Consider the following 12,084-nt stretch of genomic DNA (forward strand, 5'->3'; position numbering starts at 1 on the left):
TGGACTCCATTCACTGTGTTGTTTGTAATATTGTTAGCTACATATACGATACAGTTACAATCTACTTTAAATAATAAATAAACTATATTGAAATGGTTTAAAAATGTAAAAAATACAAATTCATACCTGACACGTTAATTGTATGAATTTCAATTTAAATATCTTCCAGCATCCAACTAAAGTAATTTTGTGTTTTAGTTAGATGACTATTATCATGTTGAATGAACTGACTGGCCATTACAACTAGCTAGCTAGCTTGATCAAATACAACTTGAATTTGAACATTAAAACATAAAATTGTTTAAATAATGGATACTTTGCTGTTGCTGCACATAATACATCTTCAAATTGTTCTGAAGTATGTAAAAGTGACTGGAAACCAAAGCTAGTGTTATACGACAAGTGTTATACGACTTTGTGTGCCAGACAGGCGTGTTAATTACAGTAAACTAATTAGCTAGCTAAATGCATTTTATGGTAATAGTTTTAAAAAAGTCCACATTATGTTATCTCAACTGCATATTTTCAGAGTTTGCAAATGTATGTAGCGAAGTAAAAGATTAAAATGCTGCTAGCCACTAGCTTGCCACCTAGCGTTAGCCAGGATAGCTATCCTAGTTAGTTAGCTAGCTAGCTAGAAGGTCACTTCGATATCAGTTGATTCCTGAACAATTCATGCACATTGAGTAGTTATGTTATAACATTGATTTGGCTAGCTTGAGTTTACTAGCTTGTAGCTATTGAAACTAGTTAGATAGTTAGCCAACGTTTGCAGTGATAGATATCCTAGGCAAGAAGGTAACTTTGATATAGCTAGTTAACATTAGCTAGTGTGTGTGTGTGTGTGTGTGGTTCAAGTAATTTTATTTTTTATTTTTTGCAAGCATTAAACCAAAGAACAGTACAGGCATTTCCATGGTACTTGAGAGAGCATCCCTTCAAGTTCCTTAAGAAGTGTGAGGTATGCTAAAACTGAAGCACATAGCTATATATATCAGCCAAACCTGACCATAAATCTAGATTAAAGAAAGGTTTTTAGGACTGTGTAAAGAATGTAATGTAAAAGTCTGGATGTCACATAACTTCCTTCTTCTAAACAGTAACAAAACAGAGGTTCTCCTTTTAGACCCAAAAGACACTAGAAATAATATATCAGACTTAATGTTAGACTGGGCTGATTTTTTTATTATTCCTGGTCCAGCAGCTAAAAATCTTGCCACATATTTGTGATATTCAGATCTATCATTTGACCAACATATAGCTAATATTACTAGGACAGCCGTTCTACATCTTAAGAACATTGCCAAACTAAGAAATTTCTTATCTCTACAGGATGCAGAAAAACTAGTACACGCTTTCATTACCTCACGGCTAAATTACTGCAACACACTCCCCTATACCTGAATCAGACCAGCTGCCACCTACCAGTACAACCAGCAGGCCCCGCCCCCACCACCACTCATGCCAGACCAGCAACACACCCTCCTACCACTGCTACCTGCCTAATGACCATGTTAAAACCTCTCTTAAGAGTCTTAACTATCTGCCACTATGGAAAAAGTAATATTCACTATTAGCCACCATTACTCGCATTACTCTTACCATCACTGCCATGACTATATTAAGTTATACTACACCATGATTATTATGTTATGAATTTAATCAGAACAGTTCAACAGTATAGATGGTTTGGTAACTTTTATCAGTAATTTATAAATAATTCCCCCAAGATTCCTCCCAAGGTTTCTTCCTCCAGGGAGTTTTTTCTTGCCACTGGCTTGCTCACTGGGGGTCTTAGATCTTTTATGTCTTTTTATGTTATTTTTTTCTTTTTTTCTGTCTTTTACTAATTACTAATTATGTAAAGCTGCTTTGTGACAACAACAGTTGTAAAAAGCGCTTTACAAATAAATTTGACTTGACTCGTGGTTGTTCCAGCAGCAACCTCAATAAACTTCATGTAGTTCAAAATGCTGCATCCAGTGTCCTTACTAAAACTAGAAAATCTGACCATATCAGTCCAGTTCTATCAGCACTGCTTTGGCTCGCAGTTAAATTTCGTATTGACTATAAAATTCTTCTATTAACATACAAAATGCTATATGGCTTCGCTCCTGAGAACCTGTGAGATCCTGGATGGACATATTATGAACCATCAAGATTACTTGGATCAAAGGGTGCTGGCTTCTTACTCGTTCAGAAAGCCTCAGCAGGGGGAAGAGCCTTTTCTTACAAAGCCCCCCAACTCTGGAATAACCTTCCAGATAATGTTTGGGACTCTGACACAGTCTTAATCTTCAAGTATACGCTGAAAACTCATCTGTTTAGTTTACCTTTTGTTAATTAATGGTTTCCCTTAGATAAAGGTTGCAGATTTGCAGAAGGGTGTCTGTGTTACCTTCTGGCTCCTTTTAATTAGGCTGTTTTAGTCAGACCTGATCCATTTAGAACTAACTCTGTCTCTTTACCCTCACTGAGTAAATGGTAAATGGCTTAAAACACAAGCCACATACACAATATGCCGAATGACTTACACTTCTGGACAAAGCGAACCACCCAAAACTCTGTCACACATTGTGGAAACATTGTTCACACATTCTCACAGAAAAAAGCGTACCTGGACTGCTCTGGTTCCCCAACCACTGCAGTAGTACAGTGGTGTACACAGTTCAGTTGTGTGAGTTCAGTAGTATGGTATAGAAAATAGGTTTACTTACCTATTCTCAGTCTTTTATAGGGCCCAGGTACTGATTTTCAAGGATTAACTAGATTATGTAGTGTTTTCAGCTGTGGGGGCTGGGTTTGGGCAATTGGTTCATGAGTGTATTCCAAAATAAAACACAGGGTGTTCAGTTAGTATTGCTTTATTTAATGGAACAAACTGTGTTTAGTGTTTGGCTAAAAGTGTGTTTTAGAATTGCCAGCTGATTTTAAGGTGAAGAATGATCTTAAATTTAGAGTACCATGTCAATAGAAAGGGTATTTGAGTTAGTAATTTCCAAAATTGTGCTACTAGTACCATTTTTTGGGCCTTAGCAAATGCAAAAAACTGTAAAACCGTTTAGGTCCTATTTGACTGATCACTTCCAATATATTTATTTAAATAATGAATACTCTCATAAATTATGGTTTTACAAGGGTCAATCCTGGGTTTGTTACTTTTCATATGCTGCCACTGGGCAAAATAATCCATAAGCATGTCTTAAGTATTGACTTTCTTTCCTATGCTGATGACACCCAGCTTTACTTATCAGCTAAACAAAATGAGAGAATAAAAAAACTCACAACCTAGGGGTTGTTTGTCACTCTGTGCTCTTGTTTGATGCATGTATATTCTAGTAGTAAAACTGCCTTCTTCCATCTACATAATATTGCCAAACTGTTCAAAAGTAAGCTGGTAGAGTGTTCACTAGAGCAAATAAATTTGGCCACATTAGTCCTATACTCTTGTCCCTGCACTGGTAATCCACCAGTGTGCTGTACAGTTTTCATTGCTGATATAGCCTGTTTCAGACTAACACTTCTTTACTGTTGTACTGATTGTTGTTTTTTAGTCATACTCATAAACCCTTTCTTAATTTTCTCCTTTCATCTCTCTCCCCTATGTGCTGAGCTGCCCCCTGCTGTCTGCTCTCTGCTTATGTAAACCCTTTTCTGGCTGGGTGCTGGTGCCTACTCTTTGAATCAGCTTAAAAAACTCCTAATGCCTTTTATACCCTCCTTTCTGTTTTTTCTTTCCCATTTATTGAGATGCCCCGTTCTGACTGTTCTGTTCCGGTACTGACAGACCTGGCTCTACTATCACTATCCTGCTTCCCGCTGCGTTGCTGTCCTGCTATGGGTCCTCACATTGATTCATCCTTGCCTTGCCCCATAGCTGTGCATATGACATGACCTGCTTGGACTTTTGCATTTCAATAACATTTTCATCATTTATGGCTTGATTTCACATTTGCCATATCTCTTAATACAATATTGTTACTTTTGTCAAGTTTTATTCTTGTTTTGTTATTTGTTGTTCTATTCTGTGTCGATCAGAGGAGGATGTGTTAAGTCTTGGTTCCTTTTAAGATTTATTCATCTTGATCTGAGGGAGTTTTTTCTTGCAAGGCTTGCTCAAAAGAGGTTTGCACCCAGATCTCTGTAAAGCTGCTTTGTGACAACATTTGTTGTGAAAAGCACTATATAAATGACAATTCGGTAGATGGTTGCTATGGTGTTGCTAGGTGGTCGATGAGGTTTTCTTAGATATAGGTTGCTAAAATGTTGTTAAGCAGTTGCTATGGTATAACATGTAGTAGCTATGGTGTTGCTATGTGGTTTCTTTGTAGTTGCTATTGTAACCCAGGTGGTAGCTAAGGTGTTGCTATGTGGTTGCTAGGTGGTTACTATAGTGTTGTTAAATTGTTGTTATGGTATCCTGGCTGCCATGGTGTTGCTAACAGAGCAGCCAATGGCACCATAATTTCTGAACATTCTACCATTTATTCCTATGGGGAAAAAGTCAGATTAAAAAACACATAGCATAAAACTACACTGCTGGTTACATAACCTTCCCACATTTAAAGGTTCTAGGTTTAATCTGTAGTTAATGGTTAGACTGGTGTAGATTGTTGAATGGAAGTTTTAACTTTAATGTAAAAGCCATATAATAATGTTGAAAAGCAAGAAAAAATGTAATAATGTTGAAAAGAAAGTTTATAAAAACATTCTTTTGGCCTAAATGCGGGGTGACAATTTTTTTGGGAATACGTGGAAGATGGAAAGAGTAGAAAAGAAACATTAGATGGAAAATGGCTGGTTTGTCACTGAAACATATGGGATGGGAGGAGCTGCTCATCATACTGCAACCAACCAGTACTGGCGCTCGACCTGTGGTGGCTTCACTTCTGAGAAATAATGCACTGTCCTTGTTTTTCTACAGTAATTGTTTGTGACTAACATGAGCTTAAACAATAAAACATTACTGTGCTATATGTGACTGTTGTTCACTGGTTAATTTTACAGCTACAGATTCTCTTAAATGCAATGTACCCACATACTGAACACTGCCTCACGTGCTGCTGCTGCCTCTGTGGCTAATTAAAAGTCCAAAAATGAAAGTGTCTCTCTTTGCTCTGGCTTGCACAGAATGAACCTCACCTACGACATAGTTGGTTGTTGGTTGTCAATCTTCTGTGCTTTGGGCCCTCATAACTTAAAAAATAAGATATTTAATACTTTTCATTGTTTACCAAGATAATGTCTACCCTGTCATGGACAAACAGTACATATACAATTCATAAAAAAGAACAGTAGAAACTAGTCATTTTCAAATAGATAATGTGTCTTCTTTTCAACAGTAATTGTTATGGCCCCTTCTTTCGGAATGATGTATTTTGTTGTACAAATAGTTTTTTTTTCATCACTTGTTTGGTCAACCTTGTAGTATAGATTAAGTAAAATTATTACCTGCTGAACCAATACCATCCTTATTGTTTAAGGCTGTGAAAGTACTTTTACTGGGCAGGGTAGAGTAGCATGAACCTTCTGTGTAGTTTAAAACTAGTAAGCCACATTGAATATAACTAATATAATAACTGTTGCATCTGTGAACACACATTCAGGATAAAACTAAAACACAATGTAATCAATGGTCAGGTAGTAAGTATGTAACAAATTTATAAACCTCAGGCATGTTGATTTACAGGGTCTTGGATTAGTGAGAATCTGATTCATTTAAATAGACCATGGGAAGATTTAAAAGTGTGCTACCTGTGTATCCCAAGGATACAACTTAGAGGTTAGCATTACTTTGAAGTAAAAAATAAAATATAATTTGATTAAGTTACAGCTGCTTTTCAACATGAATGAAGTAATCAGTAACTATTCTGACCTTTAACACTAAGAGTGCTGGAAAATGACTCAAATATAAATTGCAATTGTGTTCCCTTTGTATGATTGTAGGCCTATCTTACTGTTTGTTGTTATTTTTTGTAAAATTATTTAAATTATATTTTCTTCTGTGATGTATTCTGTATTTCAGATGTATTTATCCTGTATTTAAGCTGAGTGCTAAGGGGGTTTCATCCCCAACCCTCCCCTCTCAGCTTTCTCTTTTTCAGCACTTTCTCTCTGTGAAGCAAGATATGCAAGGGGGAACTGCATGTTACCTACCTCTCCCGCCTCAGCGTTTTCTGTGTGGGTGTGTCTGTGTTTAGTATGGAAAAGAAAAAAGAATTAGAAACTATTGAACAAGGCAGTAAACCCAAGCCTTGAAGAGGCCATTTAACAGGTCAAACAAATGTCCCCAAGACAGAGGTAAATTCTGGTGAACTGTCTTGCAGGTTGTGTGCTGCAGCATGTTTTATCCTGGATGATAGGAAATAGAAGATTGCATCTGAGAAAGGATCATCCACACACACCTACACATATTCACACACATTTACACAACCATACACGTTTTGCTCATGCTCACACTATTGAATTTCCTCAATACGCAATACTCAATTACACTTTGTAAATATCTGCAACTATATAGTAAATACAATTTACTATAGTAAATATATAGTAAATATCTTCAAAATAGTCACTTTATAACTTTGAATGGAAGTTAATGAAAAATAAGACTTTATTCCAAGTAATTTTGAGGATTTCTATTGGTCTATTCATCAAAGCAACAACAGGATTCAAATGATGAAGCCACCTAAAAACAGACAAAATTGGACATACATTGTTTTCGTTGGACAGCAGCAAAAGAGTATAAAGCTGGTTGACCAATGTGTAAAATGTACACATGTACATTTTACACATTTTTATTATTATTATATATATATACTTCCAGATCTGAAGATGAGCTTGCATGGCCATCAAGCTTTTCATTTACTTGAACACTCCTCCCTGGTTTTGCTATCCTCATGAATGGACAGGTTGTTTGGAAAAATACATCAATTACATGTATTTAGAAGTTTCTGCCTTTTAAAATATGTACTTTTACAACAGTGTCTCATTACTTTCCCCAAAAGATTTTAAGATAATGTATACCCAGAACTTGTAACTGAAGTTAAGTACAGAGAATCACCTGCATACCTTTCTCCTTTTCTTCTCGGTAGATTCATCAGTCAGAATCTGTATTTGAAGGTACTTATGTGTCTTGTTCTATTTTTTGTCTGTACCTGCCCATACTGTCCACTCTGTAAATTCAGCCATCACATTTTAAGACGTCCTTAGATGCTTACCTGTTGATAATCTGTCCAATACACACAGGTTACGCCCCTTTTTTGTTCTCAAGATTAATTTTTAATCTTAAGATTTTCCTTTTGATTCTCCCCCAGTGGAACTATCAGATATTTTTTGATGACAAAAAGTGCTCACCGCAATACAATCTCCATATCTGGGGAAGTATTCTCCAAGGTCACACTCATGTCAATCTGCAATATAAAAAAGATTCTGTGACAGATTTTAAAACAATCCTAATTGTGAAATGTGGGTTCGATACCCGGGTTTGGCAAGCTGCCACTGTTGGGCCCTTGAGCAAGGCCATTCACCTTCTGTACTCACTGCCCTTGGTCAATAGTGTGTGTGTGTGTTTACTACCACATATGGGTCAAATGTAGAAGACAGATTTTGCTGTACATAGTACAGTGGCAAATATGTGCACCTTTTTACCTTAATTAGCTTAGGTTTTTATAGATGTCTATACAAATAACCTTGTCATCTTTAAGTTTTTGTATTTTTTATGCCACTTGTCATGAAAAAATCTTGAATGATTGAATGATGGAGGATAACAAGCACAGCCTGGGCACAGAGTAGCTGTCTGTTACTACGTTACTATCACTATTAGTATCAAGTGCTCGCCATGTAGTATCTACTGTTCGCCGCATAGTATCTTGTGCTCACCTGATAGTATCTGGTGCTCACCACATAGTATAGGGTGCTTACCATATAATATCTAAAGCTCACTTAATAGTATTTGGTGCCCACCTTATAGTATCCAATGCTCACAACATAGTGTGCATCAACATCGGGTGCTTACCTGACAGTATCTGGTGCTCGCCTGAAAGTATCAGGGGCTCACCACATAGTATCTGGTGCCCACTTTATTTGTACTTTCTGTACCCAGGCATGGTTACTGGCAGATCTGTTGAATCAACACATCACCAGGAGTGACCGGATTACAAATATTTCACCAAGAGTGCTTTGATAATTTATCCAGGAACAAAAGAACCCAGATGCACATCTAAAGAAGGCAGGCCTTACTTGCCTCAGTTAAGGTTAATGTACACGATTCCACAATAATGAAGACACTGGGCAAAACTGGCATCCATGTAAAAGTTGCAATGCACACCTGATAGTATTTGGTGCTCAACTGGTAGTATTGGGTGTTCACCACAGAATATCTGGTGCATACCTTATAGTATATGGTGAGCACCTAATAGTATTTGGTACTCAAATGATAGGATTGGGTGCTCACCACATAGTATATGATGCACACTGGATAGTATTTGTTGCTCACCACAAAGTATTGGGTGTTTACCTGATAGTATCTAGTGATCAGCTCACAACATAATATATAGGTCTCACCTGAAGGAGCACGTTTGTCCATTAGTTTGTGATCTAAAGCTCAAGCGCAGTTGAGTTATGCAGTAGGACAATGATCCACAAGCACACAAGCCACACAGGTCCACCTGAATGGTTCAAAAGAAACAAAATTCCCACAAAAAGTTTTTGAGTGGCCAAATCAAAGTCCCAACTACATCTTATTGAGATTTGTCTTCATTTTATATATAAAAAGTTTGATGATCTAAAACATTTAAGTGTGACATTTATACAAACATAGAAGAAATTGAGAGTAAATACTATCAGTAAATAATATTTGTGCTGAAAAAAAAAAGATTTCAAAAAGGTTTCAAGGTGTATTCTCTTCTATAGTAAAGAAGTAATACACTGTGTAGTTACACTACACTACACTAACATTGTCCTGTTGTTCACCCTATTGTCTAAAACTGCCTAACTAATGGTTTGATGTTATGGAGGATGAGAATTAAAAAATGCTGAGGTAATCCTCCTCATTCATTATTCCATCCACATTTCCATATTCCATCCACAACTGGCAGCTAAACAATCCCCAGAGTATGATGCTACCACCACTATGCTAAATAAAATTTTTTCCATACATGCCTCTGGCTTTACTTTTAAAAGGTACCTCAGTTTTTTAAGTTGTGATTTCTTAATTTCATATTCAAAGAATACATTAAATAGTTAATCATTGGTCAATATTATACTCTATGACCAAGCATTTGTTGACATCTTTTCTAATAAATTAATTCAGCTACTTTTTGCACCCATTGCTGACACCGTTGTGCAAATGCACACACATTGGGGTCTGATTGGGGAGTTGGGGATGAGGATGGGTGGTAATCATCCAACATCGGAACCTCACTAACACTCTTGTGGCTAAATACAGTGAAATCCACACAGCATTACTCCAAAATCTAGTAGAAAGCTCTCCTTGAACGGTAAAGACAAGCAAGATAAATAATTTAATACTCTTGATTTTGGAAGAAACGAATAATGAGCAGATGTCCGAATTCTTTTGTTCGTACAGTGTATGATATGGCCTTTTAATGTTTTTGGATCCTATGCCACTGATATCTGCTTCTGATTTCTGCCTGGAGCTGAGGTGAAACACTCACAGTCTGACTCGCAGAGTCCTCACCATTTGTAAGGTTGCAGCTAAATCCATCCTTTGAGAGCACTTTCACATCCCATTCTCCCACAATGCATTTCAGTTTCACTACCACCATTCTGCTGATTCTCCTGGTTGCCATTTACTCTGCAATGTCATTTTCAGTAATAGGACTTCAGGCATGAGCAACTTCAAGACTCCTCATCGGAGGGAGAATAGACAAAACTGTTTTGCCAAAAAGTGTTCATTCGCTTTGAACATTTCCCCCATTAACACAATCTCTCGCTCTCTCTCTTTCTCTTTGTCTCCCCCTCTATCCCATGCCCTCTTCTGTGTCACAATGTGCAGTGGTGCTCCACACTTGGCCACTCATGTCAGGACAATTGGTACTTGAGCAAGGCAATATCATCCCACCAGGAGCTTCCCTAACAACGCTCTGGGGGGGGGGGGCAACTTGTAAAAGTATTTTAAAAAGTAGTACATATACACATCTAGCCCAGTGAACCATGAAGTTGTAAACTGTTTTTTAAAGCTTTGTAAAGACCAGAAAGCACAGATGTTAAAAACATGACAGATGGTATTTGATTATGAAGCAAACTGTTCATGTAATGCAAAGATGCTGTTTCAGCCCAACTGCATGTAGCCTTTCTGCTCACCTCATATTTGGGGTGGGTGGTTGGTGCTGGGTGGAAGTAGGAAGGGAGGAGTCAGGTGTTTTATTACAAAGAAGAGGGATAACAGGTGACAGGAAACATTCACCATCAGCAATTCAGCACATTTAACCATGCCTGGTTATGTGTATCTAAGCTTTGCATGTTCAGATAGTGTTTTATCCTTATGGTTTAGGTGTGGTGCTTTTTCTGTTTGCAGTAATATACATTGCAGCAATGAGCATTTAGATTTAAACAGCTGTAAGAACATCTGCAGTCGAAATGTATTTACAATGGGAAGCCTTTACACATTGGTATATTCTTATACATTTGTAACATAGAATATTTTTCCATTGTGTACTTATTGTTTTAAAGCTTTTTCTGTTATTTCCACAGCATAAGCAGCGATTAAAAATTGTTATTTCTTCCCTTTTTATTGGCAAGAACGTGGGAGGAACATTATTCTTGAGTTATCTCTTTAGGGAGGGAGAAAGGAGAGAGGGCGGTGGTAAAATTTTCGACAATGAACGGGCCAACACAAACACAGCTGTTTTATTGTTGCGCTGTTAAGATGCGCCTTTCAAAGGCACACTGATGAAATCAAACAGAAGGGGAGCGGTGCACATTTCTGCTTGTCATTATGGCGCAGAAGGGGTAGTGACCCTACCTCCTGTTCAGTGGAGTTGCAGGAGCGCCTGGGCAACTAAAGTGCCTCTTTGTATCAGCCTATAAATTATACCAGTGGCTATGTCACTTCTGTCAGCACCATGTCACTTCAATAGGCACAAATTATGCTTTTCTCCTACTCTTGCTAAGAACACCTTTTTCATTGCAAATGTAACCAAATGTTTTATGTTTAATAAACACATTCTAATTAATTATTTTTTTGCTATTGGATTAGGGAAAAAAAGAGCTACTTAGTTTTGTTTGAATTGTCTGCATATGAGATTTAAGAGTGTCTACCACTATGACATTTTGAATTGTACCTTCTGAAATGATCACAAAATATACAATATCCATGGCTTTTTATTTATTTTCCACAAGAATGCATATATAAAGGACATTCAGTCCCAAGAAGCAAAAAGATCTTAGTTAAGTTAAGCAATTCATAATATTTGCAAGATATTTTGTACTTTATATTTTATGACTCCCACTACAGCTCCCATCCACTGGTGGCGCTGTTTTGTATACAAACAAATACAAACAACCAAGTCTGCCATGTACTTAAAAAAGATATAAGAAAACAGTGTCGCCACAGCTACATTCCTGTTGATTTCCTGTTTTGGAGCTTGTAAAAAAGGATTTAATGGATGGTTAAGGTTAAAGTAAATGTTTAGGTTGGACTTTAGGTGTAGTAGGTTAAGTTTAGGTTGAGGTATAGATTCAGATAATAAAATTAGCCTTAAATAGTTTGATATTTGCTTGTCTGGTTTGCATCTGTGCAATGTAAGAATGTTGTAATTTGTGCAAATGTAAGAAGGCTATATGGTGCATAGTCACATATGTACAAATTCATATTTTTTTCACCTTACAACCAAAACTGAGTAAATCAAGTTCCTCTACTGAATATAAAGTCACAATTACTACTTGTATGTAATGATATATTCTTTAATTCTATCATAATATTGAAGTACAAAAATCAAACATCAAATGATAATAAATTAAAACAATAAATTATGGAAATTCACAATGTTAACATAACCATGCATGTATAAATGTCAAATAGAGTCATGAGCTTTTTTCAAAATAAACTGTAACATGAACTTT

Source organism: Salminus brasiliensis, chromosome 10 (assembly GCF_030463535.1).
Source record: "Salminus brasiliensis chromosome 10, fSalBra1.hap2, whole genome shotgun sequence".
NCBI lineage: Eukaryota > Metazoa > Chordata > Actinopteri > Characiformes > Bryconidae > Salminus > Salminus brasiliensis.